General features: G+C 36.9%; 1 long non-coding RNA gene across 1 annotated transcript; it reads left to right on the forward strand.

Annotated features, from left to right (window-relative positions):
- Positions 1-25,521, forward strand: LOC121090353. The gene is made up of 3 exons (XR_005828528.1): positions 1-46; positions 996-1,031; positions 23,440-25,521. It is a non-coding gene; the product is annotated as an uncharacterized LOC121090353 (long non-coding RNA).
- Positions 25,522-26,037: the final 516 nt, after the last annotated feature.

The following is a 26,037-nucleotide window of genomic DNA, read 5'->3' on the forward strand; positions in this document are numbered from 1 at the left end:
GAAAAACAAGTTGAGAAAAAACACCTGAAAGATGAAAAAACCAAAGGTAATAAAAGGATTTAAAACTCTGCAAACAGCAATGAAAATGCAAACATTAGGGGTTTTTTTCCATGGGATTGGAAAAAGAAGCTTTGTTAGTATTTCTAAATACATGCAAGTAAGCAAAAATGATGAAATTGTACAGAAATCCCCAGTAATTTAATGCCCAATGTCTCCTTTGCATATGAGTATCAAGGATTACACCAGCACATCAAATCTGGCTGCAGTGGTGCCCAGTGTGTGACCCTTTCTGGCCGGTACAGCATTAGCCTGTCTACAGAGCCCTGCAGCACTAAATCCATAGACTATCAGGATGAGGCATCCCCACGTATCTAACGGTTATGCTTCCTAGGGCGGTAGTGCAAAGCTCGTCTCTATAGCCTGTGTGATGCTTCAGACCACCAGCTTCATATTGCAGAATAACTACATCGATAACAAGAAGTGGTTTTCACACATAAGATAGACTTCATGGTCACCTATATCCTAACCTGTTGGACGCCGCACTGCCTTGATTATGCAGACAGAGAAATGGTTTCTGATACACCTCCAAAGATAACTAATAGTAATAAGTGACACTAATTTTTTTATAAGTGACACTAATTTATTTAGTGGTCTAAGACATAAATGTCTTCTCTATACTGGTTAAAGTGACTAACACATAAACATTGTATATTGAGGTCCTGCACCTTCAAAGAATAACAGTTAGGTGTACTGGTACAAGTTTGCTAAACCAGTATCTAGAAGCCATTTGCTTCAGTGGTATTACCAGACATAATATTTCTATGTTTAAAAATTTTACTAAGAAAGTCATGCTTAAAGAAAAAAACTGGTTTATAGAGATTTCTGTCTGTGAGTTCATTCCAAGAAATTAGCGTGGGTTTTATTTATTTCAGTATTTTGGCCTGAAACTGTAGGTTAATTTAACATCTATGTTTTTTTTCTTTTTGTCCCACCAGTTAAAGAAGTTCCACAACATCACAATCTGACATCAGGTACATGATATTACTTTATTGTAAAGGAAATTCCTTTTTCCTTCCATGTTTTTCCTTTTTGTTTTTTGGGTTTTGGTTGTGGGTTTGTTGTTTTTTTCAAAGATCACACTTGCTCTCTTTTCACATCTCTCATTCAAGTCTAGAGGATGAGATGTGAGGCAAGCCAGGTAAACTAAATCCATAAATGTTGTTCCTGTGGAGAATGATTGCTTAAATGGTATTGCTTTACCACTTCCTAAACTTTTAAACATATATTCAGCTAATTATTTGATGAACCAATTGTCCTGTAATTAATTTGGAAGTGCATTATTTAAACAAAACATATGCTCCTCACAGAAAATCTATTCTATAACAAAACCTCATAAAGAGAAGCACATTCAATTTATTTTCTCTCACATTAATAAATATTGTCTCCCATCACAGTGTGCCCCCTGGCCCAATCCTCCTTGAAAAAAAGATGAATAAGGGTAGGGCATCTCAGGAAGAAATCTCCCTGCATTGTCTTATTGGTTAGCTCCATGTTTTTCCTACTTTACAGTAAAAATAAAAATATATTCCAGATTCTTTACTAGTATAAATTAATCCCTGAGACTTCAGTGGAACTGCACTGAATCATGACAGACAAGAACCAAAGTCCTTAACCTCACCTGTGAGGTTTAACCGGTTTGCACAGAAAATATGAACTAAGTATTACTATGGATCCTCCCAGTGCAACTTTGTTGTCTTGAACTACTGAGGAAAGAATTTCACCTCTAACCATCCAGGCTATTTCATTGCATATGATTTTTTTACCACTTACTATAAGTAGAATGCTTTAGAGTCTTACACACGCGATATAAAATGTGTAATGTATGTGCAGTTATATGTATCTATTTATTTTTAAATACCTATTTGTCCGTATGTATAAACTTAAATATTAGAATATATTAAAAAAGTAGCTAAGAATAAAACAAGGACAAAACAATCTGATATCAAGGAAGAGAAATGCAAATGAACTTCTAAGATAAGCATCCGAATGTTAGCTCGTATATTTGTATGAAAATATTTGCACACATGGCTCACAAAATTTTGTTATATAAGGGCAACTACATTTACATAAATGAATGGCTTAGCATTTTTTTAATTTTTTTTTTAAAATCAGGAATACGTAGTTATAAAGTCAGATACACACTTTTATTTCTTTTTATGATTCTGTTGTAAACGGATAGATGCAGAAGGCAGAATCTACGCTAACAAAAAAATATTACTATTTTATTTATATAGAATTCATATAGGTCAAGTAGTGCTAATCATAATAAATAACCAGTAAGTTAAACCAAAGTTTTTATCAGGAGAGAAAATAATTATCTTATGGAGCAAAATGCTAAATTCAGTGTAAAACTGGAATGGACTAAAACTTGTCTGCCACTGGACTCTCCTGCACACCACACTCCCGCAAAGTTTACATCATCCAAAAACTGTGTTATTGTGGCTTTCACTTTACAGTAACTGTTATGATTGCTTAATTTAATTGTACATTATCATTGCACAACGGATGTTTCCCAAACCATAAGCAGCTCTGTGCATATAGTTCTTCATAACTGGCTTTGCAAAAAATACTTACTACATAAGTATTTTCAATTTATTCTTTGTCCACTGAAAAGTCATTATTTTTCAGAAAATGGATGAAAGGCTTCCATAAGAACATCAAAGAGGTCTCTCTTTATGAATTTTTTTCTTTGGTATTTGCCCAAACTGAGAATTTAAAAATTGCAACCAAATCCTAGGTCACGTACACTTGATTGGAACTTGATAGCTTTTGCTTGTTCTGTTTGCAATGAAGCCAGTGTGTTTTCCCCAGTGCACTGAATACTAACACTTTTTGCTAATAAATGGGAATATAAAAGGATTTGCACATTCTAAGGTAATCTAAAAATTTAAATACTAAATTTTCTTTCAGTTTTCAAAAGCTGAAAAGTGTAGAATCATGTGTTCTTAGATTTTTATCAGTCCTTCAGCATTTCCCTGATATTAAAGATTAATCAGATAGAGAAAAATAAGCAATTTTAAAAGCTGTATATCTCTTCAATTTGTTAGAATGCTCCACATTTAAACAGATTTTTAAGCAGTACTATATCTTATGTAAACAATGGTGATAAATGCAGTAGACACTAAATTTCACTCCCCTGTAGAGCTGTTAGCAATTACTCAGAATCCCTTTCCTTTCTTTCTCCTGTCCTAAATGTCAAAACTGACACCTGTACCCAGACTGAAATTTACCCACACAGCAAAAAAAAAACAAATGGGAATTCTTGGAACTCCATTTTATTTCTTCTTGCAACAAATATATTTGCAAGTACACAGAAGCAGGTTTTTGTACTCTTTTTGAAGAGTAAAATTTGAAGAGTGTACAAATTCAGTTCTGTGGTGAGGACTATCTACCATACCCTTTGTATGAACACCTGTCTACTTATACAAGACTGTGAAAATCAAAATTAATCAAAAGTTGATTATGTTTATTGTAATTACCTTGTAACTGTCCTCATGGCTGAAAGCTAGAGAAACAATGTGTTGCATTTGTCATACAGCTAGTTGAAGAGGTTGATGGTTTTAATATGCTGTTATCTAAGCCCACAGATGTGCAAATGTGACAGAAATAAAGACAGGCTGTGATGAAAGAGCACGAAGAGTGAGAAATAATGAGATTTATATTAATACCATATAAATTTCTTTGTTAAATTAGAGAAATGTGTGAATTATTCTCAAAGTTGAAAAATCAAACCAGTAATTCTAACTTCCATGTAAATAGATATGTCATAAATAGACTTACATAACTCATGCATTTACCCTCATAAATTATTAGAGGTTTAAAACTTTCTTGGACATGACAACATCTATACTTACTGTCCAATCAAAGAAGTTGTACCTCTGGGAAAACTAAAATTATCATTAAGCAAGGTGGAGAACACTGTTTATATGAACATACTATGCTAGCACTTTTTTTTGGTGGGGGAGGGGCGAGAGGAGGGAGGAGGAAGCATTTCTCAACTCGATTTTTCTTCTGCTTCTGCAGCTATAGAGAGTAATACAGTTTCTCAGTTATCTTCTAGCATAAAGAGGAATCATTTCATCATATTATCAGCAAAAGATATTCAATGGCACGTAGTGATCACCACATGAAAAACAGCAGCTCCAGTGGATGAAATCATCACGTCTGTATTAGCATGTGGTGACTGGTTTATTACTGTAAGGCTGGTTTTTTGTTTCACACTTTCTGCCTTCCTGTAATATATTTTCCAATGCAAAGATGATTTCCAAATCTGCAAATGAAGAAAGTTCTGTTTAATGTGACTTTTGATATGACAGCCATTTGAGACACCATCAATGATGCTGGAGGGACTTTTTACAAGGGCATGTAGTGATAGAACAAGGGGGAACAGCTTAAAACTAAAAGAGGGTAGATTTAGACTAGATATTAAGCAGAAATTCTTTCCTGTGAGGGTGGTGAGGCACTGGCACAGGCTGCCCAGAGAAGCTGTGGATGCCCCATCCCTGGAAGTGTTCAAAACTAGCTTTGATGGGGCTTTGAGCAACCTGGTGTAGTGGAAGGTGTCCCTGTCCATGGCAGGGGGTTGGACCTAGATGAACTTTAAGGTCCCTTCCGGCCCAAACCATTCTATGATTCTAAGATTGTATGATTCTAAGATGTTTTCTTATTGTTAAGGGAACATAAACTTGTCCATTATTTTAAGTTGCAGGTTTTGTCAATTTCATTAAGCACAATCAGTACTATTCTATAAAATAGAAGCATTGAACTACTTTAAAAATAATGCAGAATATTCAAAAGGCAAGGCAAGAACTTCATCACTGCAGGACAGGTAGCTCTCATCTATAGATAAGTGATGAACTGCAGATACTGTATTTTCTACTCTCCTTTCCCCCCAGTCTGTTTATCTTAAATGTATGGTGGTTCTGCTATTCTGTCAGCATTTTCTGCCAGAACTTCAGCTGCGTAAACTCATACTCCTGAAGCTGGCCATTTGAATGCAGCTAGATCAAAGAAGGTGAAAAAAAAATATTGAGGAGAAAAGATGTGATGTCCTTTCTCAAAATAGAAAGATAGATCAAGTAAGGGACCATTAACTGTAACAGCTGTGTCTCGGCAAGTAATAATGAAAACAGTAATAGCATCCTTGAAATAATTTGTGTTAAGAGTTTCATCATTTTTTCCTCACCAGAATTCAGCAATAAATCACTAATATCAATGTTGTATTTTCTGGACATAAGAAGGTGTGCCATTGGCTGTAAAATAACAGAAAGAACTGGCATTCTCAGAAGTTTCAGCATCTTTTGTATAAGATCTGTGCTCGCTCATTTACAAGACCTGTGTCTATGCAGGATATTTTCGTTCAGTAAGATTTTCCAAGGGTGCTCATCATTCTGCAGTACAGGTACTCAGCACCAGAGCAGGATGACCTGCGCTTGCAAGAGTCCATGTAGAACAGCCTCCATTCTGTGGATACACATGAATGTCTCAACACTTTATGTTTGTAGAATTGTGAGGACCAAGGGTGCATATGCAGGTTTTTTAACAACTTGGTTGTTGGTGTTAGTCATTCCGCTGTTCTGAAATTGACTTTTAAAGAAATATTTGGAGACTAAAACTTGGTAGGTTTGTCTGAGCAGAGACATGGAGGAATACTGTGCATTAACAAGAGGTGTATGTCTAAAGAGCTCAGTTAAATAGTGCTAAATGCTTGAGTGGTCACTTGCTAAGAACTAAGGTGACCTTGATTTAATTTAGTTTAACCTATTTTGAAATTGAATTGATGAAAATTTCACAAGACTGCTTGAATTCTGAATGAGTGCCCACACAACATTTTTATACGGCCTAATTAATCCATTCTTAAAGTTATCTTGAATTAATCTTCCTGATTGTTCCTACATAGAAAAGCCATATAAGGAGGCAATATCAGCCACATTGACATAGCTAGGTAAAATGAAAGCTTTATCATCTGGTCTGAAGCTGATTATATGTCACTGGAAAACTTATCGATTGCAGTAAATTTTGAAACTTAAAATCTGTAAACACACACCAGAAATGAGACCAAAATATCAAGTTTATGTAAATTATAAGCTTATAGATAGTGTCTCAGCATAGTAGCATTGTAATCTAATTTATGAATTACAGATATTCCATTTAAATGCCCAAAGGGTAAGTTTTTTCTTTGGGAAGAATTTCATGGGGAGAATGTAGAAGCACTTTGGGTTCCTGTTGTGTCTTCTATCCCTAGATGTAAAATAATCCCAAACATATATCTTCGGCTATATATGGTAATTCCTTTATCTCACCTTGAGTTTATTTGTTGTCAAGATTAATTTACAATTTGGAATCACTGAGACTGATTCTCAATCAACTTTGCATTATGTTAAGAGTTACTTGAACTCAGTTTAAAGTCCACCTCCCCTGTAAACAATTTTAAGTTTTCAGTTACCAACACAGTGACAAAAGAAGGGTTGATTCAGTTCAGTTTCCATGTAGTATCTAAATATTAGCTACATGTTAATAGTACTTGATCTTTACTAGCTCAGTCTTCAAATTACTGAGAACCTTTTCTTAATTATTGTGCAAACCTTAGCTGTGTCACAACCATGAATGCTTTACAGACCCCACTGCTAGACTTTCACTTAAAATCTGTAAGAGATGAATCCTGAAGATAATGAGCAGTCCTTGCCAATTAACAAAAAATACCACTGCTAAAAATACAAGGTAAGACCCAAAACATTATTTTTCAAGATTTTAATGTCCCAAACAGTCTGTTAAAGAGATTCCATAAAGCTTAAGTTTTCTGCATCCATAAGGCACCTTCCCATGCAAACAGAGAATATTTTGGCCCCTACACCCATGTTTTTGAAATAGGCAAAACTGCTAGCCTAGTGCTCAGTTCCTACAAAAACTTCATTAGGATCCAAAAACTTCATTAACAATTCCTACCTGCCAGACATACTTTGAGTACAACTAACCCATCGGTAACATCAGGCTCTTGACAAAATGCAGTAGTAATTACTTTGCTTTTAAAAAAGTGGTGAAGGTGTTATTTTCTTTATACCTGTGTAGTTACGGTGTACTCTCCAAGAGATTTAGCTCACACTCTTTCAGAGCCCTCTTCACCTGGAAAGAGTCAGCTTTATACCTTCCACTTCCCAGGAGGGCACTAGGGTGGCTGAGTTACCAAATAGTGTGGCTGGAACAACTGCCTGTTTCTATTGAATTTGCATAGTTCCAGATCAATTAATACATGAGTCGTTGGTACTGGAGGTTAATAGGCAAGATTTATCTATTTGATATAAAGGTCAGTTTCTACTTCAGAGACTTCCTTACATAAAATACTTCAAAATGGTTACTGGGTAAAATTTAGAAATAATTCTGGTCTAATTCTTATACCATCAGGCACATCTACTAATGCATGTAGCTTGCTAGCTTCTGTGGCTCATCCAGACATACAGCACTAAGTTTAGTATCTGGAAAGCTTTGCAATTCATAATGGGGGGATATTTCCTGTTGTCACTGAAGATCTGATTTGTGAACGTGACTTCACATATAGGTGCTGTGATTCAAACTAAATCTTGTTCAAGGTGTCTCAAGTCCACTCTAAATCTTGGTCCACAAACATTACTAGACATCTCCCTTCACACTTGTTAACATGCCTTCTGAGCTTGGAATGGTTGTTTACATCAAAAGGAATGAGCAAAATTATCCCAGGGAATACAGTAAAGAAAAACTCAAAAGAAGGATCTTTGGCAAAAAAAAATCAGTTGGAGGATGAGCAAAAATCAGCAACGGACAAGATTATCAAAAGTTGAGGGGGTTGCAATTAATTCATGAATTGATTAATTCTCATGTTAAGCCTAAAAATTATTTGCCTAGTGAATTATTAAAGAAACATCTATATTTTCTGTAAATGTAGGGATAAATTGGTCTAACTAAACAACATACAAGGGTCATAGCCTATGGAAAAAAAGAATATGAAAAAATATATTATTTAACATACTGGGTTAGATCCAATAATGAGAACCTGATTTCATTAACTTTGCAAAATGAATCCAATTAGTAATGTTATTTATGCCTGTTGGACAGTGATTTCATTCCCTTCCTCTTAACTGGGTCAAAACCTTTTGCTAAAATTAAACTAAGTGGCTCCAAGCATTTATAAATTTATATAAAATCTGTGCCAAATCAAATGAAAAAAACAAACCAAAATCAAAATTCAGCATAAGCCTCTGAATGATTTTGCTATAAATATCAATATATAGTATCTTAACACTTATTATTATTAAGTTGGTTTTACCCTTTAGTTTGACTGCTATAATCTTCTTAAATGACACTGCAAGAAAAGGGTAAAAAAGTACATAGTATATGTTTCCATGACATACCTCATGGAATCAAAGTTTTATACAAAATGAAATTCTTCAACAGTTTTCCGAGTCAAAGATTATTTATCTTTGTTTCAGATAAATGGGCATTTCTTCAAATTCCTCTTAACTTTAGGAAGCAATTCCTCTAATGTCATCCCTTCTCTTCTAATAGGGACATTGCTTAGAGGACCGAGACTCTGTCTTACTTTTTTTATCAACATAGATTTTGGGTTTTTAGATTTATCAGCTGAAAAACAGTCATCTTGATGTTGGAGTAAGTTCATGTTTCCAGGTTATTATGGATATAGTCAAATCCAGTGGACAAATCATAATTATGTGATGCAATTCTGTTAGTGAGACCAGAACTGACAGCAGATGCTGTGAAACATTTTAAAGAAGCCAGCCTACTGAATTTCTATGGTTTCTTTATGTTTTCCCTTGTTCCTAGAACTGTGCAAATTCAAGGTGAGGAACATATTCTAATTTACCTTCATCTTTCATCGTAAGTAGCACACAGGCACAGATCCAATCATCCTTATCATAAGCGCTTAAATAAAAGCATATTTGCACAAGTTCCATAGTCAATGAGAAAGGAACTTCTCCAGTGGGTTACTCATCCCTTCAGCATCTGAATTGCCTCAGCATTATGTCATGTGGCTAGAGCTAAATCCAGAAGGTAGTACCTCTAGTGTCTGATGTTAAGCAGGATGAATTTGAGCTTATCAGGGTTTGTCAGTAGCATAGCTCAAGCACTCTGTCGTTCCTGAATTTTTATTGCTATGAAGAAGTGCTGCTGCTCCCAAGCAGAAAAGTTCTCACTGAGGAAGATAAATGTGTACACATAATCATAGAATCACAGAATCATTTAGGTTGGAAGAGACCTTTGAGATAATCAAGTCCAACCATTAAACCAGGACTGCCAAGGCCACCACTAAACCATATTGCTAAGCACCACATCTACACATTTTTTAAATACCTCCAGGGATGGTGATTCCACCACCTCCCTGAGCAGCCTGTTCTAGTGCTTGATAACCCTTTCAGTGAAAAAGTTTTTCCTAACATCCAATCTAAACCTCCCCTGGTGCAAACTGAGGGCACTTCCTCTTGTCCTGTCACTTGTTAACTGGGAGAAGACACCTACCCCTACCTGTCTACAACCTCCTTTCAGGTCATTGTAGAAAGCAATAAGGTCTCCCCTGAGCCTCCTCCTCTCTAGATGAAACAGCCCCAGTTCCCTCAGCTGCTCTTCATAAGACTTGTGCTCCAAACCCTTCACCAGCTTCGTTGCTGTGTGAAGCATGTTGACCGTGTTCTCTGAACATGCTCCAGCATCTCAATGTCTTTCTTGCAGTGAGGGGCCCAAGACTGACCACAGTATTTGAGGTGTGGCCTCACCAGTGCTGAGTACAGGAGGATGACCAGTTCCCAAGTTCTGCTGGCCACACTGTTCTGGATACAAGCCAGGATGCTGTTGGCCTGCTTGGACACTTGGGTACACTGTGGGCTCACGTTCAGCCAGCCATCAACCAGCAGCCCCAGGGCCTTTCCCACCAGGCAGCTTTCCACCCACTCTTCCCCAAGCCTGTAGCGTTGCGTGGGGTTGTTGTGACCCAAGTGCAGGACCCAGCACTTCTCCTTGTTGAACCTCATACAACTGGCCTCGGCCCATCGATCCAGCCTGCCCAGATCCCTCTGCAGAGCCTTCTTGCCCTCAAGCAGATCAACACTCCCCCTACTCGCCAGCTTGGTGTCATCTGCAAACTTACTGAAGGTGCACTCGATCCCCTTGTCCAGATTGTCAATAAAAATACTAAACAGAACTGGCCCAAATACCAAGCCCTGGGCAACACCACTTGGACCAGCTGCCATCTCCATTTACTACCACTCTTTGGGCTTGGCCATCCAGATAGCTTTTAACCCAGCACAGAGTACATCCATCCAAGCTGTGAATAGCCACTTTCTTCAGGAGAATGCTGTGGGAGGCAGTGTCAAAGGCTTCACTAAGGTCCAGGTAGGCAACATCCACAGCCTTTCCCTCATCCATCTTGTCAGGTCACCTTGTCATAGAAGATCAGGTTAGTCATACAGGACATGCTTTTCATAAACCCATGCTGGCTGGGCCTGATCCCCTGGTTCTTCTGCTTGTGCCGTATGATAGTGCTCAGGATGAGCTGCTCCCTGGCCTTCCCTGGCACCAAGGTCATGCTGACAGGCCAGTAGTTTCCTCCTTCCTGTCCTTCTTGTAGATGGGGGTCACATTGGCTAGCCTCCAGTCTTCTGGGACCTCTCCAGTTTGCCAGGACTGTTGATAAAGGATGGAGAGTGGCTTGGCAAGCTCTTCCACCAGCTCCTCCAGTACCCTCAGGTGGATCCTACCTGGCCCCATAGACTTGTACATGTCTAAGTAAAGCAGCAGGTCACTAACCGTTTCCTCTTGGACTGTGGTGAATTCATTCTGTTCCCTGTCCCTGTCTTCCAGCTCAGGGGGCTGAGTACCCAGACGGAAGCTGGTTTTAATATTAAAGACTGCAGCAGAGAAAGCATTAAGTACCTCAGCCTTTTCCTCATCCTTTGTGGCAATGTTCCCCTCCACATCCAATAAAGGATGAAGATTATCCTTGGCTCTCCTTTTGTTTCTAACGTATTTGTAAAAATATTTTTTGTTATCTTTTATGGCAGTGGCCAGCCTGAGTTCTAGCTGGACACTTGCCTTGCCTTTCCAATTTTCTACCTGCATAACCTCGTCACATTCTTATGGTCCTCCTGAGTAGCCTGCCCCTTCTGCCAAAGGTGGTAAACTCTCCTTTTTCCTCTGAGCTCCAGCCAAAGCTCTCTGTTCAGCCAGGCTGGTCTTCTTCCCTGATGGCTTGTTTTTTGGCATATGGGAACAGCCTGGTCCTGCACCTTTAAGACTACCTTCTTGAAGAACGTTCAGCCTTCCTAGACCCCTTGGCCCTTCAGAATATCTCCCAAGGGACTCTCTCAACCAGGCTTTTAAACAGGCCAAAGTCTGCACTATGGAAGTCCAAGGTAGCAGCTCTGCTGACCCCCTTCCCTACTTCTCTGAGAATCAAAACCTGTATCATCTTATGATCGCTATGCCCAGGATGTCTTCTGACCACACCACCCACCAGTCCTTCCCTGTTTGTAAACAGCAGGTGCAGTGGGACATCTCCTCTGTCTGGCTCACTGACCAGCTGTGTCAAGAAGTCAGCTTCCACACACTCCAGGAATCTCCTAAACTGTTTCCTACCCACTCTGTAGTATTTCCAGCAGACATCTGGTAGGCTGAAGTCCCCCAAGAGAACAAGGGCCAGTGATCTTGAGACTTCCAGTTGTTATAGAATGTTTCATCTGTCTCTTCATCCTGGTTGGGTGGTCTGTAACAGACTCCCACCAGGATATAATGTAACACACATCCAGAAAAACCTTTTATTTAATGAAGAGTTCTGTTAGAATGATAGCTGAAATGAAGAACGCACTTGTGTCTTTCAAACACCAGCTTCACTTTCATTAGTTGCTTCACTGCCTTATCACACACCATTCCTCTCCCCTCCCCTCTCCATCCCCTGCCTTCACAGCTGTTGTGGTTTAACTCCAGCCAGCAGCTATGTACCACACTCACTCCCCACGCCGTGCCTCCGGTGGGATGGGGAAAAGAAATGGAAAAAGGTAAAACTTGTGGGTTGAAATAAGAACAATTTAATAACTAAAAAAAAGTTAAATATAATTAAAATAATGATGATAATAATAACAATAACAACAAAAACAATTGTAATGGAAAGGAAAAAGAAAGAGAGAGGAATTAAACACAAGGGGGGGAAAAAAAGTGATGTATAATACCACCCACTCACCATTCAGTGACTGATGCCTAGGCAGTCCTCAAGCAGTGATCAGTGGCTCCCAGACAACTCCCCCCCGTTTCTATACTGAGCATGACCTTCTGTGGTATGAAATATCCCTGTGATTAGTTTGTGGTCAGCTGTCCTGGCTTTGCTCCCTCCCAGCTTCTTCTGCACCTGCTCACTGGAGAGCACGGGAAACTGAAAAGTCTTTTATTTAGAGTAAGTGCTACTTAGCAATCACTAAACCATCAGTGTGTTATCAACATTATTATTATACTAAATCCAAAATACAACACTGTACCAGCTACTATTGAGAAAGTTAACTCTCTCCCAGCTGAAACTAGGACAACAGGTGAATAAGGATCTGGTATTAACTTCCAGTTATTTGCTATCCAATCTTGTTAAGATAATAAGATCCCTGATTGTTTTTACCTTCTTCTTTGGTTTTATATATATTTTTATGCATATATGTGTTTGTATGTAAAGTTTAAGCCAATCTTTTAGGGTCTGACAGTTCATTTGAAACAATGATTTTAATGCAATACGTTGTAATTACATTAATCTAACATGCTGACCATAGGAATAAATCAACAGAGACCATGTCATGTCAACATCCCTAAGGTATGACCAGCACACAACGAATCCTACCAAGACACTGTCATTGTTTATTGAGCAGTAGCAATAAAATCCAATTCTATATTGTTGCTCACCAAATACCACTGTCACCTCATATAATTACCACTGCAGACTGAAAAAATCCAACAAATTTAATAGACTTTGGATCAGGTCTGCATTAAATTGTTGATCCCTCCTAAGTATCACTTCTTGAATGATTCATTCATTTTCTCCAATGTTTCAGTAATAAAGCACATAATGCCAGTACCAGAGTCCTTCGAAAGCACAGTGCTATCAAAATTGTAAAGAGTGTGCACTCTGATCATTGCTATGCTTTGTTGGAAGTGTCTGTATTACCACATATGTGTTGCACTGTTACATCTTGCATGGTTTAACTACCTAACAAAAAGAATTTCTAAACTAATTTTGGGGTAAAGCCACTTCAGGGATATTCAGACATTTACGTGGTTTGTGTGCAGTGACCATCACACAGAATAAAACATTTTTCTCTAAACATACAGATTATTTATCCATTAAGCCTTCTTACTAGACAATGCAAGAGCCAGTTAGCAAAATTCAGATTTTTTTTTCTACCTTTAGTGGTTGTTAGGTGTTATCTATAACATTAAAGGTAAAAGATATAAATAATAAACTTCACCTTTTATTGCAGAAATCAATTTTGTTAGGATAAAGATCTCATTCATTGAGCTTTGTTGTTATGTTTCAAAAAGAGCACTGGCTTTGATAAGTAACAAATCATAACTGGTTTTAACCAGTTCTGGTCTTCTGATCTCATAGATATATTTTACTGCAGTGATATTTTTCCCCTCTAATGGTGTTAAATATGACCAGAGTGATTTTCTAATGCTATTGATTTTATACATTTACCACACATTTTATACCACGAAAGTGTTAGTAGAGACACATACTACTAAATTTGTACTTACTATTTTTGTTCCACTGATTGAAACACAAATAAAGGCTGGTTTCTTTTGTGCATTTAGCAAATTTCCTGAGTGAGATGGGACCTTAGACACTCATCAGAAAAGGAAAAAACTTCTGGATGTTTTTTGCTTACTCTTGAGCACTATTTTTGGGAGGAGGTGTATTTATTCTTTTAAAGTTTATCTATTTTACCTTCTCCGGACCTTGCAGTGGTAACAACATTTGAAAAAGAGCCAGTAAGGAGAACACGCATTCAGAGTTCTAATGGCTGTAATAACAATGTTATTGTTATTATTTAGCTCTGCTACTCACACATTTTTAGTACTTTTTTATTAAATATTTTTTTATCTGACAGACCCCCTATTTAAATGGATATAAAAACTTGAATGGTCTTTGCAAAGACAAGCAATCAATTGCATTGTATCACAGACTACTTTGAAAGTAGTTTTGAGAGCTACTTTCTAGCCATTTCTTCATTTTCTTTCCAAATAAGATGCAAAAGAAGTATCCTCAAGTGGCAACATTTTTCCCTGTGTACACATTGTCTATACAGTGCTAGAAAATGTCATTTTAAGGGGATGTTTTTAAATACACAGAATTGATTTAAAGTTGTAGTAATATTTCTTATGTGTAATAGAAGTATAAAAGTTTTCTCCTCTTCTCTTTCGCCTCTTCCTTCCCATTAAGCATTGTACTTCCTGAGAGCAGCAGTAGTGTGGGTACACAGCATGCTCAATAATAAGAAAGGAATTGAAATTGATTTAACAGAAATAATCTAATTTTTGAAGCAAACCATGTTGTTTTGAATAGCTAGTATCTAAACATGAACCATGGTGTGAATTTAAGAAAACAGTATTTGGTCTCCTGCATTCAACTTTGCTATTCAGAGAAATGGGATCTAAATTAAATGTCAGTTGTGTTGTGCCGGTAAGCACAAAGACTTATGTACTTGTTTTAGAAAGTGTGAAGGCAAAAGTTTGTGATACTTAGCAAGGATTCCACACCACTTCTATTCACCATCTGCCCCTGCGCTTTCTCTGGTCAGTTTATCATACTGTAATTTTCATGAAATTTTAAGGGAAAGAACCCAAATTGTTTGACAGAGGAAGCAGAGCAAGGGAGAAAACACCTGCTTCTCATCCTTGCCCTTTAGTAAGTGAAAAAAAACTTCAGCTCCCCAGTCACTGAAACAAGTCTTCTTTGTTCTTGTGTGGTTCTGTTTTGATTGCTGAACCAAAACACAGTATGTACATTCCTGAGAAGCAATCACAAAGAAATGAGTGCAATTGTTAATACTTTCCTCTTGCTTGTAATTGTTTACTGATTAGTTGTTTCTAATGCTATGACTGCCTGAATTTTTGTGCTTTGCTGAATCCTTTAATTCTATTAGGGAAGTCTTTAAGTGAAGAAATTTGATTCAAACTAAAAACCAGTAGTAATAAAAATTGTTTTCTCACACATGCTCTGTAATTTTTCCCTAATAACCAAACTGTTATTGCTAAAAGCTATTGCTTTTTAATTAACATCTTTTTTCTGATGACATGCATTGAAAACAGCTATCTGACCCTAGAAAGGGGACTTTAACTGTTGTAACACATGAAGAGGAACACCTTTATATTCTTTATGACTAGTAAATTTTATTCCTTTCTGAATTTTCTACCCCTTCTCCTTATAAGATTAATTTTAAGGACACTATCTTTAAAAAGTACATTCGTTTGCTTCTTTGGATCACCATAATTTCTTACACAAAACTCCCAGTAATTACTTGAATAGGCACTTGAGTGATAGTTTGGCATTTTGAATGATAGAAAGCTATGCTAAAGGAGTACTCTTTAGAATCACAGAATCGTGTAGATTGGAGAAGACCTTTAAGATCATCAAGTCCAACTATCAAACTAAAAATGGTACCAAATTATATTAACTCAGGAGAAGTTTTCATGCAAATTAGTACAAGTTCCTTGGTCATCCTTAGAGTTTAAATATGTTCCCAACTAGACAGTGTGTAGCTAACGAAAATGAAAACTGATTTTCCTTCTTTAGCCCCTGAATTACCAATTTCTAAATCAGACATGCTGCTTAAGTGAAGCTAGAGCTCTCATCCCTTGGAAACTGTAGATCAATCTATTGGAAGTCAAACTCTTTTACAGTTTCCTAGCACCTTGACTTTTAAGATACATCCTGTCTCTAACAATTGAATGCCCTCATATTCATCAATTTTCTTAAGGAACTACTTCAGCTAAATCAGCACAGAAAGAATTCCAAAATAAACTTCTCAGGATATAAGGATCTACAAAGACATAAATATGCAGAATGAAAGTAAACAAATCAGTATTTACCTAGCATTGAGCTTTTATAATGTCTCTTGCACTGCAGGGTTCTTTTAATTAGCTGACAGATGCTTAATAGTCCTGGTGAATGGGCTTCTCATGAAAATCTTTCCTCATCAAGATTTGTCAGAGAAAGGGACCTCTGGTTGAGGACCCCTTTATTCCTTTTGTATGGAAAGTTCTGGTGATCTATTCAGATTTAAAAATACACTCTTTACCAGCAATTCCTTAATCCTTCTCTCAGCAGAAAAAGGATTTGGGATCTTATTGTTACTTCATCAGTGCCTGCATTCTCATGCTTTGGAAATGTAAATGGCTGAGTGTGAATCTTACTGCTCAGACAGTAAATAAAGACTGCTAACCAATATAAGCCACCATAAGGAAAAAAACCTGTAACCACCTTTTAAGCAGTATTGAAACCTGAGTGTGAAGCTTCTCATACATTGATTCCAATATTCTACACGGATTCACATAAACTGATGATTTATGCCATGTACAAGTGGATTTAACTCTTCACTGCCTTAGCCAGGCATGAGACAATGAGTAATCTGTTTGGGATGGTAAAGGACTTGTGGATGACACCATAACAGTATCTGTACGGGGTATGACAGATGTGCATGCTTTGAAACTTAGATATGATTCTGGGATGTATTTGGAGTCCTGTGAGCCTGTCAGCTGGTTCTCAGCCAAGTCAGTTCTGCTGGTATATTTATTTGCCTTATGTGAATATGTGGAAATGGAACAGTATCTAAGAACACTGTTTAATTATTTCAACACTCTTACAGCTTTGGGATTGTATTTGTTCTCTAATGCCTCATCCCTTACTAGGACTTGTGTCAGCTAGTTGCCTTTTACCTATTACCTTTTCCATTCAATAGGCTTAATGAGAGCAATTAATGAAGAATAGTACGTAATTTGCATTCTAGCTCTTTCAATGTTAAAATAGTCTCAAAACAAAATAATCTTTGAACAATCATGGCAATTGGGAAAGGTGCCTGAGGACTGTCATAAGCAAATGTTCCTCCTGTCTTCAAGGGTCAAGGCCCAGGAAGCTACAGGGTGGTCAGGCTCACCCCAAAACCTGGGATCATAATAAAGCAGCTAAACCTGGAAACCATTGCCAGACGCATGAAAGACAAGAAGGTGATCAGGAATAGTCAGCATGGATTCACAAAGGGAAAGTCACACTTGACCAACCTGATAAACTTCTATGATGAAATGACTGACTTTGTAGACCAGGGGAGGTCAGTGGATATTGTGTACCTTGACATCAGGAAAGCTTTTGGCACTGTCTCACACAGGAAACTCATAGACAAAATGTTGAAGTATGGTCTAGATGAGCAGTGAGGTGAACTGAAAACTGGCTAAACTGCCAGGCCTAGAAGGTGGTGATCAGAGGCAGGAAGTCCAGTTGGAAGCCAGTAACTAGCCGGGTAATTCACGGGTCAATACTGATTCCATTTATCATCTTCATTAATGATCTGAATGGTGAAGCAAAGTGTACCCCCAGCACTGCAGAGGACATAACAGTGGGAAGAATGGCTGATGTGCAGAGGGACGTGTTGCCTTCCAGAGGGACCTGAATAGGCTGGTTTCGTCCTTTCTGCTGAAGAACTGAAAGTACCAGGAGAGTCCTCTTGCAATATTCCTCACATTTCTTGAAACCAGCCCTCTGTGTGAGATGCATGTCATTTGGAGATCAAGAGCACACATAAACTCCATGGAATACTTGTATTATTTACTGGCTATCTATGGAAAGCACTTAGCATTTCCTCTTGACCAGCTCTAAATAGTTTCACATAAACCTTGATTCCAGAGGGGGTTGGTTTGTTTCTCTGCTTTCTGGAACTCATCTTGGCTGTTTTCACTTCAAACTAATTTCCATCCAGGCAAAAGTCATTTTAAAAGATAAAAAATATCTTAAAAGATTTTTCTCTTTTTGTGAGGAAAAAAAAGTGCTTGTTCCTTTCACAAAGTGAAAAACAAAGAAGGAAATACCCCCTTCTCCAGCCTTTCAGAAATCAATTTGTCTTAGGTATCAGATGTCCTTATATAACAGCATTAGTTATAATTTGTTAAAAAAAAAAACAAACACCCAAACAAAAAACATAAAAACATTTCTACAGTTTTCCAGCATTGAGTTTTTCTGTTTCTTCAGTAATACTCATAAGGAAAATTTAAGTAATTATATAAATTCTTATAAACTGCATCCTAAAGAAAAGCATCAGGACAAAATGTCTGGTGTTAAACCACATGTTTTGCTTCTACTATTCATCTTTTCCCGGTAACATTTGCCCTGAAGGTATGAGACAATGCATTCAAAGTGAGAACCCTCTTCAGTTTAAAAGATACCTACCATATTCACATTGAATGCAGGAATTACAAAGGCAGAATGGGATTGCATGCCAAAATTCAAATTGTTCTCCCAACTATGGCTTGTATCATAACAGTGTTGCCAAATCTGCTATAGACACAGCTCCAAAGCTGTTGGTATTTTTTGAATTAAGTTCTTACCTACATGTTTTGCAGCTGAGATTTGCTAAAGTAACCTGAGAAGGACAACATGAAAAGGAAATAATGAAAAAGCACATAGGGAGAAACATAATTCTGAAACCATTTCCTCCTCCATAGATTTACCATATGGGCAGCTGACTTCATTTTGCCTAAGAAGTTAGAATATGCTAAGACAGACCAATCAGTTTACAAAAAGTGTGAATCTCATCAGCCATAAAGAAGGACAACAGATGAGATACCAGAAAATATTAAATAAATAAATACAACAGACACTTGCAATGTATGTTTACTTCAGTTTTCAGAGTTCTAGTTGCTTGATTAGCTAAAATACAAAAGATCTGTCCCAGCAAGGCATGCTGATGAAATTTTCTGTTATAAATGAGTAGCTTTGTACTGGGAGAATTAATAAGAAGCAATCTACAAAGAGACTATGGAAAAAAAAAAAGCCTTTTAAAATAGTTTGGCTGTCATCCAAAACCTGATCACGCACCCTTTCTGTACCTACATTTGGAAAAATAACATCTTGCTTACTAAATGTTGTACTCTGATAAAAGTAACTACTAGATCTCACATACAGTATGATGTATCAAAATAGTTCAATCTTTTAACAAGTGAATCTCTTAATTTACTCATATATAAACAATGCTTTAATATTAGAATAAATCCACAAAGCATTGTGCTTGACCTAACCCCAAACATTTTTTTGAAATTGGGGCTTTTCCTTTGAGAGTGAAATATTTCAGATTCATTCCAATGACATTCCAGTTATAAATTAATTTTTTTTTTCAGAAAAATTTGTAGATTTAAAAAAAAAAAATCAGAAAAGTTTAATTGAAAAGTTTTGAAAATTAAAAGGTAGAGTTTCCAAATTTTTGTTTCAGGTATCACTTGTTATTCATAAAGTTGCTTTTGGATAATTGGATATTTTAAATCCTCCACTATAGACTGTTTAGTATTGATGAAAAAAACATTTGCTTTTTTTACTATATCCTTCTGCAAGATGAAACAGTCAACAAAGAGTTTTAATTAATTATTTTGTGTATTTTGATTTTTTTTTTAAAGCAGAATCTACGTTTTTCCCTTTTGTCAGAAAGCTTTTCTCCAGTGAAGAGCTGCTATAGCTAAATTTCTCATTGGCTGTAGGCTTGCCTATGCCTGAGAGGCTAGGAGACACCTTCTACAGGTGAATTTGTCGTGGTGCTTCACTCATACCATAGAGGAGGCCTCTGTGACTGGCAGCACGGAAAGGGCCTTTGGCTCTGCACACTGATACGTACCAGCTCAGACCCTGACATTACAGCCCATGCAGACCCCGGCCCCTTAGCAAGAGCTCCTGTCATTTGCACAAAAGGAAAATTTCCCAACAGCATTACATTGTCATCCTCAAAATATGTGAGCACTGAAGAGGGACAAAGTGGTTTACCAGTGGTGTTGGCTGCTGGCTGACAGCAGAGCAATTGTCCATGACACTGATTTTGGAATACAGTATGCTGGAACATTCACAGTTGTTTAGCCTCATAGCCCTTACACATTTCTCATGGAAGAAGTATGATAGTTTTTTTCCACCTTATCTTAAAAATTCTTGTACATATCCTGCCTTTTCTAGTCCCCTTGTTCTTATTCCCATCCCATTTGCAGTGTTTATCCTATCTTACTTCCACTCTTCAGGCTTTTCCACTCTCACTTTGTCCACAAAATAACTCCTACTCTGGTTTTTTTCTGTCAGAATCTCCAGCAAGGGCTCGCTTCTTAACATAAGGTTACCCTACCACTTTCCAGTTCCTTGGTCACAATCTCTTGACACAGCTATGTCTATTTTTCTCCTCAAGTTCTTTGGTCAAATTGTGTACCACTTATTTTTGTCTTCCAGTTGCTCTAAGAATCACCTGCCCTGGGTACTTTGCTAGATCAACCTCCTACCATGGCAGACCACATTTTTGGCTTGAGCAGGCAGTCTCCACCACAGCGTCCCATCTCAGTCTCATCATCCTTGACACACAAGTCAGATGTCTTGTGCCTTCCACATTGTCCCTCTAGCCTCCTAGGATACTGACACTTTTAAAAGGAAAGATTTTTTTATTAAAAAAAAAAAATATTTCTTTTTCTTAGCTGGATTTTTTTTTTCCCACAAAAAATATCCCTACATTGTTCTTTCAGGGTTTGTTGCCAAAAAACAAGCTCAGCCTGCAGCTAATTTCAGCATTGAAAGTTTCACCGCAAGTAGTTAACATGATAACAAGTTATTGGAATTAGAGTCTTATGAAAGTAAGCAGAATAAAAGTCATCACTACCAGCCCTATCTATCCTGAGTTTCTTCTTTATCTTACATTTAACTGATATTTTCTGTTATGTATAAGTATATATATTTCTGATACGTATATTATATCATCTGGTATGACAGATAATAAGTAACAGGCTATATAACTATTAGAATGTCACTTCAAAATGTTGCACTCAACATAAGTACATGTTAACCAAACAGGGCTCACTTCACAAACACTACAGGTATCTCAGAAATAACACAATCAAGGATGATCTTTTGCATTACACATTTTAAATACACATGAATTTTGGATTTCTTTTTAATCATTATTTTCTGTGCCTATTTTTCAAATTTAGTATTAAGGCCCTTGAAATTAGTTTGTGGCTGTTGGCCAATTTGCAAAAATCTGAAAGTTTTCCCTTTCCCTTTCCCTTCATGCATTTAGTGGCTTTTAACAATAGACTGTAAGTCAGATTTTCAAATTAAATAGTTGCAATGGCCAGTACTAGTAGTGATTTTAGAATGATGATCAGATAATACCTCTGGAAAACACTGTGGTTTCAGGCATGCTATAACTACAATATATATCCATATTTAAAATGCTTTTAAATGTGTAGTTATATAAGCTAGTATGTATCAGGACTTTATGTAAATGTGGGTGAAGAACAAGAGCAAAATTTTTGCATTCTGATTGCATGTAAAATACAATAATTTTTTAACCTTCAGTAAATTATTTATTGGTATTTATTAGGGCTAGAAAGCACATGATGCCCTGCTTGCCTTCATAAAGAAGAAAAAGTTACTGACATTTTAATTTTCATTTCTATATCCATAAGAAGAATATGCAGAAATAATTTCCATTAAAACAGTGAAATATGAGTTTTTAATTCTTCCTGTAAGGCATTTTTCTTTATCAAACTGGCACCCACTGGGATTAAATTTTAGGTACTTGTGTATTTGGTAGGGTGTTTTTTTTAAAAAGGTCTGATTGAGAAATCTCTGACAGAGTACTTTGGTAGGAGGACATTGGTTTTAATCACACCAGGTTTTATGGCAATACACTGCTTTTAGTTAGTTTTACTTACAATAGTTACCTTAGTTCAAGGATCTAATAAGTTTGTTTGTTGAAACTATCTGGTCTTTTCCAAATGCCTCTGTAAAATGACCGATGGTAGAGAACACGGCACATCCACACCTTGAACCTAGTCCATGGCTTGTCAGGCCTCGCAGGGAAACCTTGGTCTGTCACATTCTGGCTGTAAGTTCTGGTCATGGGAATTGCTTTGGCTGTTTTCTGAAGAAATCGCAGATTCATCTAACAGAGGAACATCAGTAATACTGAAAATTTGGGGAAAATATTTTTTCCATTCTTAGACTTAGTGGAAAAGCAGTAAGCCATTTTCATAAGGATCTGATGTCCAACTCCATTTTCAAGTGTGCTTTTTAGATAACAAAGACTTAACCTTTGCATGGGTCAGGCAAGAAGACCACAGAGGATAATATAACTGAACTGAATATACTGGCATTTCTAAAACACCACTCTCTGGTCCACCATTTACTGTGACCTGGCAGTCAATAAATAAATTGTGCACCTCAGCCTACAACACAGGGAGCCCTTGTGTCCATTTCAGTTTAGAACTGTCACAGGGAACAGCTCTTTTTTTTCTTTTTTTTCTTTTTTTTTTTTTTTAATATATGGAATGAAGAGCAGAGGAAAGAAAAAGTCATAAGAAAATCAATTGCATGAAAACTAACTTGTTTCAGATGACAACATCCCTCCAGTCATTTTCCCAAACACATAACTGAGTAATAGTTATCTTTTAAAATCTTGTCAACATCAATTTCAGAGTGAAAATCTCAGCTTTTGGAACAAATTAGGTCAATTCCATCTGTGCTACAGTATGTGTTCTTGAAAGCTTTTAAAATAATGGTGAGAAGTGTGACTACACAGGCTAGTGCTCAAAAATCAAAAGGGATAAAACCTCCATGATTGTGAAGGACTAGGAAGGAGATACTGTCATTTATGATCCCTTTATTCAGAATAAAAGAGAATTCATTTGAAGCCTAATAAAATATGTCATTGTTACTATTAAATGTAAGTCCTTCTGGAACCCTTCAATATATATGAAAGTGGCTGTGAAATATACAATAGGAAAAATATATGTGCAAATTTTAAGGGTTTCTGGTTTCTGTTCAGCTATCCCAAAATGCACATACTCAGGGAGAAGTAGGACTATAACACTGAGAGGAATAATGGGTTTAAATGTGAAATTGTGAATAATTATTTCTCATCTTGTGTTACAAAGATGTCTCACTGAGTGCTTTAGCTAAAATCTTGCTGATATGTGGAACCTGGCTTGTGATCACACGATAGAGATTTGTGTTGTTATGATTTACTTATATGGGAATGAAATTATACAGATGTTTTCTGAAAGAAGATGGAATAGACTCATGGTCCCAGTTTGGAAGCTATAAACATTAACCATCTCTCCTTGTTTTCCTAGCTCCTGTCCGCTACTTTCAATGTGTCTTCTTAAATGGACTTAATGGATTTGGACTGCAATTTCCCACTAATGCCCCTTCAAACAAGGAAGAAAAGACTCACTCAAAGACTTCCAAGAGAAAGGCAAGGAAACCAGGACACTAGAGAGACTGAGTCCTGTGATCGCTCACATTTTGCACTTTATCTTTTCTGCTGAGGTCCACAGTAGTTACAGTAGTACATGTCATTGCAAGAATGTGATACACCTGGCCACATGTACCTGGAAAAAGTTTCTATGGGGCAGAGGCAAAACAAGCAGTAATGAACTGTATTTGACAAGACAGAAATACAGAAGTGCCCCATTTGTCATGGAAAGGCTGCATTGTTAACAAAGTATTGATGTGTGTGTGAGGTGTGTGTGTTTTCCTGCCTCTTTTGCTCTTCTTGTTTTTCTTTACCTACCTGCTCAGAATTGAAGTGAGTCTGTTTTCCATTTAATCTTATCTAAAGAGTGAAAGGTTGAATATAGCCCTTGTATCAGCAAGATTGCAAGACTACCTGCAATCCTAAATCATTTCTACTTAACGTTCAATCACATTGCTGACAGGAAAAAGCCTCACTAAGTCATGAAAATGTGCTCTGTGACTGGTGCTATTTTTATGTCTCATTGACCAGTGCAGCCTGAAGCTCACACTTACTTGGAGCAGCTCTATATGCTATCAGTAAGTTGACTCTGCAAATCATGTTAATGATGAATATTTCTATTTAACTTGAAGCAGTAAAAGCATAACCTCCTTGCCTGCCTGTTGCTGAAATATGAACTCTTCGCTTTCTAAAGCCCAAAGTGAGCAGAGAAAGCGAAACAACATGGCAAAGGTGTGGAAAACTAGTATTTTGCCAACATGAAGGTCCCAAGAAACAAATGAAATAATTTTAGTACTTCTGCTTTTCTTCTGTGGGTAAATCAGATTGACTGGGAGTGAAGACCATGCAAATGGAGAATGTACTAGCCAACCATTTGCTATTAGCATAAATCAGATTAAAAGCTATGATGTGAGATGGCACTCATGAAACTAAAACAATGCAAATTTCCAATATGTAAACATATCAATTTAATGTAATCTCAGATCAGCAAACAACAACAACAACAACAACAACAAGAAAAAAGAAAAAAGAAAAAATATGAAATCTGGGTAGCTGAATTTACTAGATGAAATGAAAGGACTTCCTCACAGCACATTACTGATAATAATTTATAGAGGAGAAATGGAAGTAGATATACCAATCCTCAACCTTCTTTTGTGCATTTCTGTAGAAATAATGGATTTATTACCTTAAGAAAGAGATGGGGTAGCATTTTCATCCATGTGAAGGCACATGACTGAAAACAGGCATCTCAGTTGTCTGTACTCTGGCAATGTAAATAATCATGCATTTTTGCCAGCTGCTATTTGTTTGCATTTCCTTACTATATTTTTGTGTTTAATCTGTGAAATGTGCAGCAGTACCTTTCAGTTATATATTTACCTGGTGAAGCAGCATGATGCTCTATGTACAACCTGACTACTTGTAGAGTCTGATCACACCAGTAACTATATACTGCTTTTTCATTTTTAGCATAGTTCAAGATAACATCAGCCCTTTCTCCCATCTGCTCTCCCTGCTGACCCATTTTTACTTTAATCAAATAGTTGACTCACATGAGTTTTGGACAACTGAGTCTTTGACAGGTTGATGCAATTCAGAAAGATTTGCTGTTACACTGCTGGGTCAGGTTGGTGTTTTCTGATTACTGGTAATGGCCTTATATGAACTGGGTTCTTGGTCTTAGCGTGCCTTCATACTGCACAGGACCTGGCTGCAAACACTGTCATTGCAACAGACAATGGTTTCTGGAAAGAGGTAGAAACAGGTCCTGTCCTAGAAGTAGCTCTTCCCACACGGGATCACACTGCAAATAAAAGGCTTCATGGTGAATGCCTTCACAGTCACCTATGATATCTGCTCTGGATACAGAGCTGCCAACAGAGAATATTTTATCGTAAAATGGCAATCTTTCATTTTCTTTCGGGGGTGTTTTTATATTTCCACTGACTTTTTTTCCTTCCCAATTTGTGATTTCGTATATAACATTATGTATGTTATTGCCCTAGGTTTTTACTGTGAAAGCTGTCTTAAAATGATATTATAATTTTCTGAAAATCAGTTAATTTAATTCAAGACTTTATCTAATTCCAATAATCAGGACAAAGTTTTAATATACTATAATGTTTTATTTTTTTCAGCTTCATTTGGCAAAATTATTATTTTTCATTACATTTAACCTTGATTCTTTCTTCCCATCTGAGTTGAGAGATGACAAGAATATGTTCTGGATCTCATTTTCATAATGTTTCAATTATATACCTGAAAGCTTTGGAAATATAAACAATATCATTAAATAAGTGATATAAAATCAGTCATTTATTGTTGTTTCCTAATCTCAGTCACTGCCTCAAAGAACAGGAGAAACAGGTCCACTCAAAGTGGCAAGCTTTCTCTCTTTAAATTTACCTGGAAACTTTAAAAAAATTACTTGAATTGCATGATTTTACTCATTAGCCTGAAATATTGCAAAATC

Source organism: Falco naumanni, chromosome 6 (genome assembly GCF_017639655.2).
Source record: "Falco naumanni isolate bFalNau1 chromosome 6, bFalNau1.pat, whole genome shotgun sequence".
In the NCBI taxonomy this organism is placed as follows: Eukaryota; Metazoa; Chordata; class Aves; order Falconiformes; family Falconidae; genus Falco; species Falco naumanni.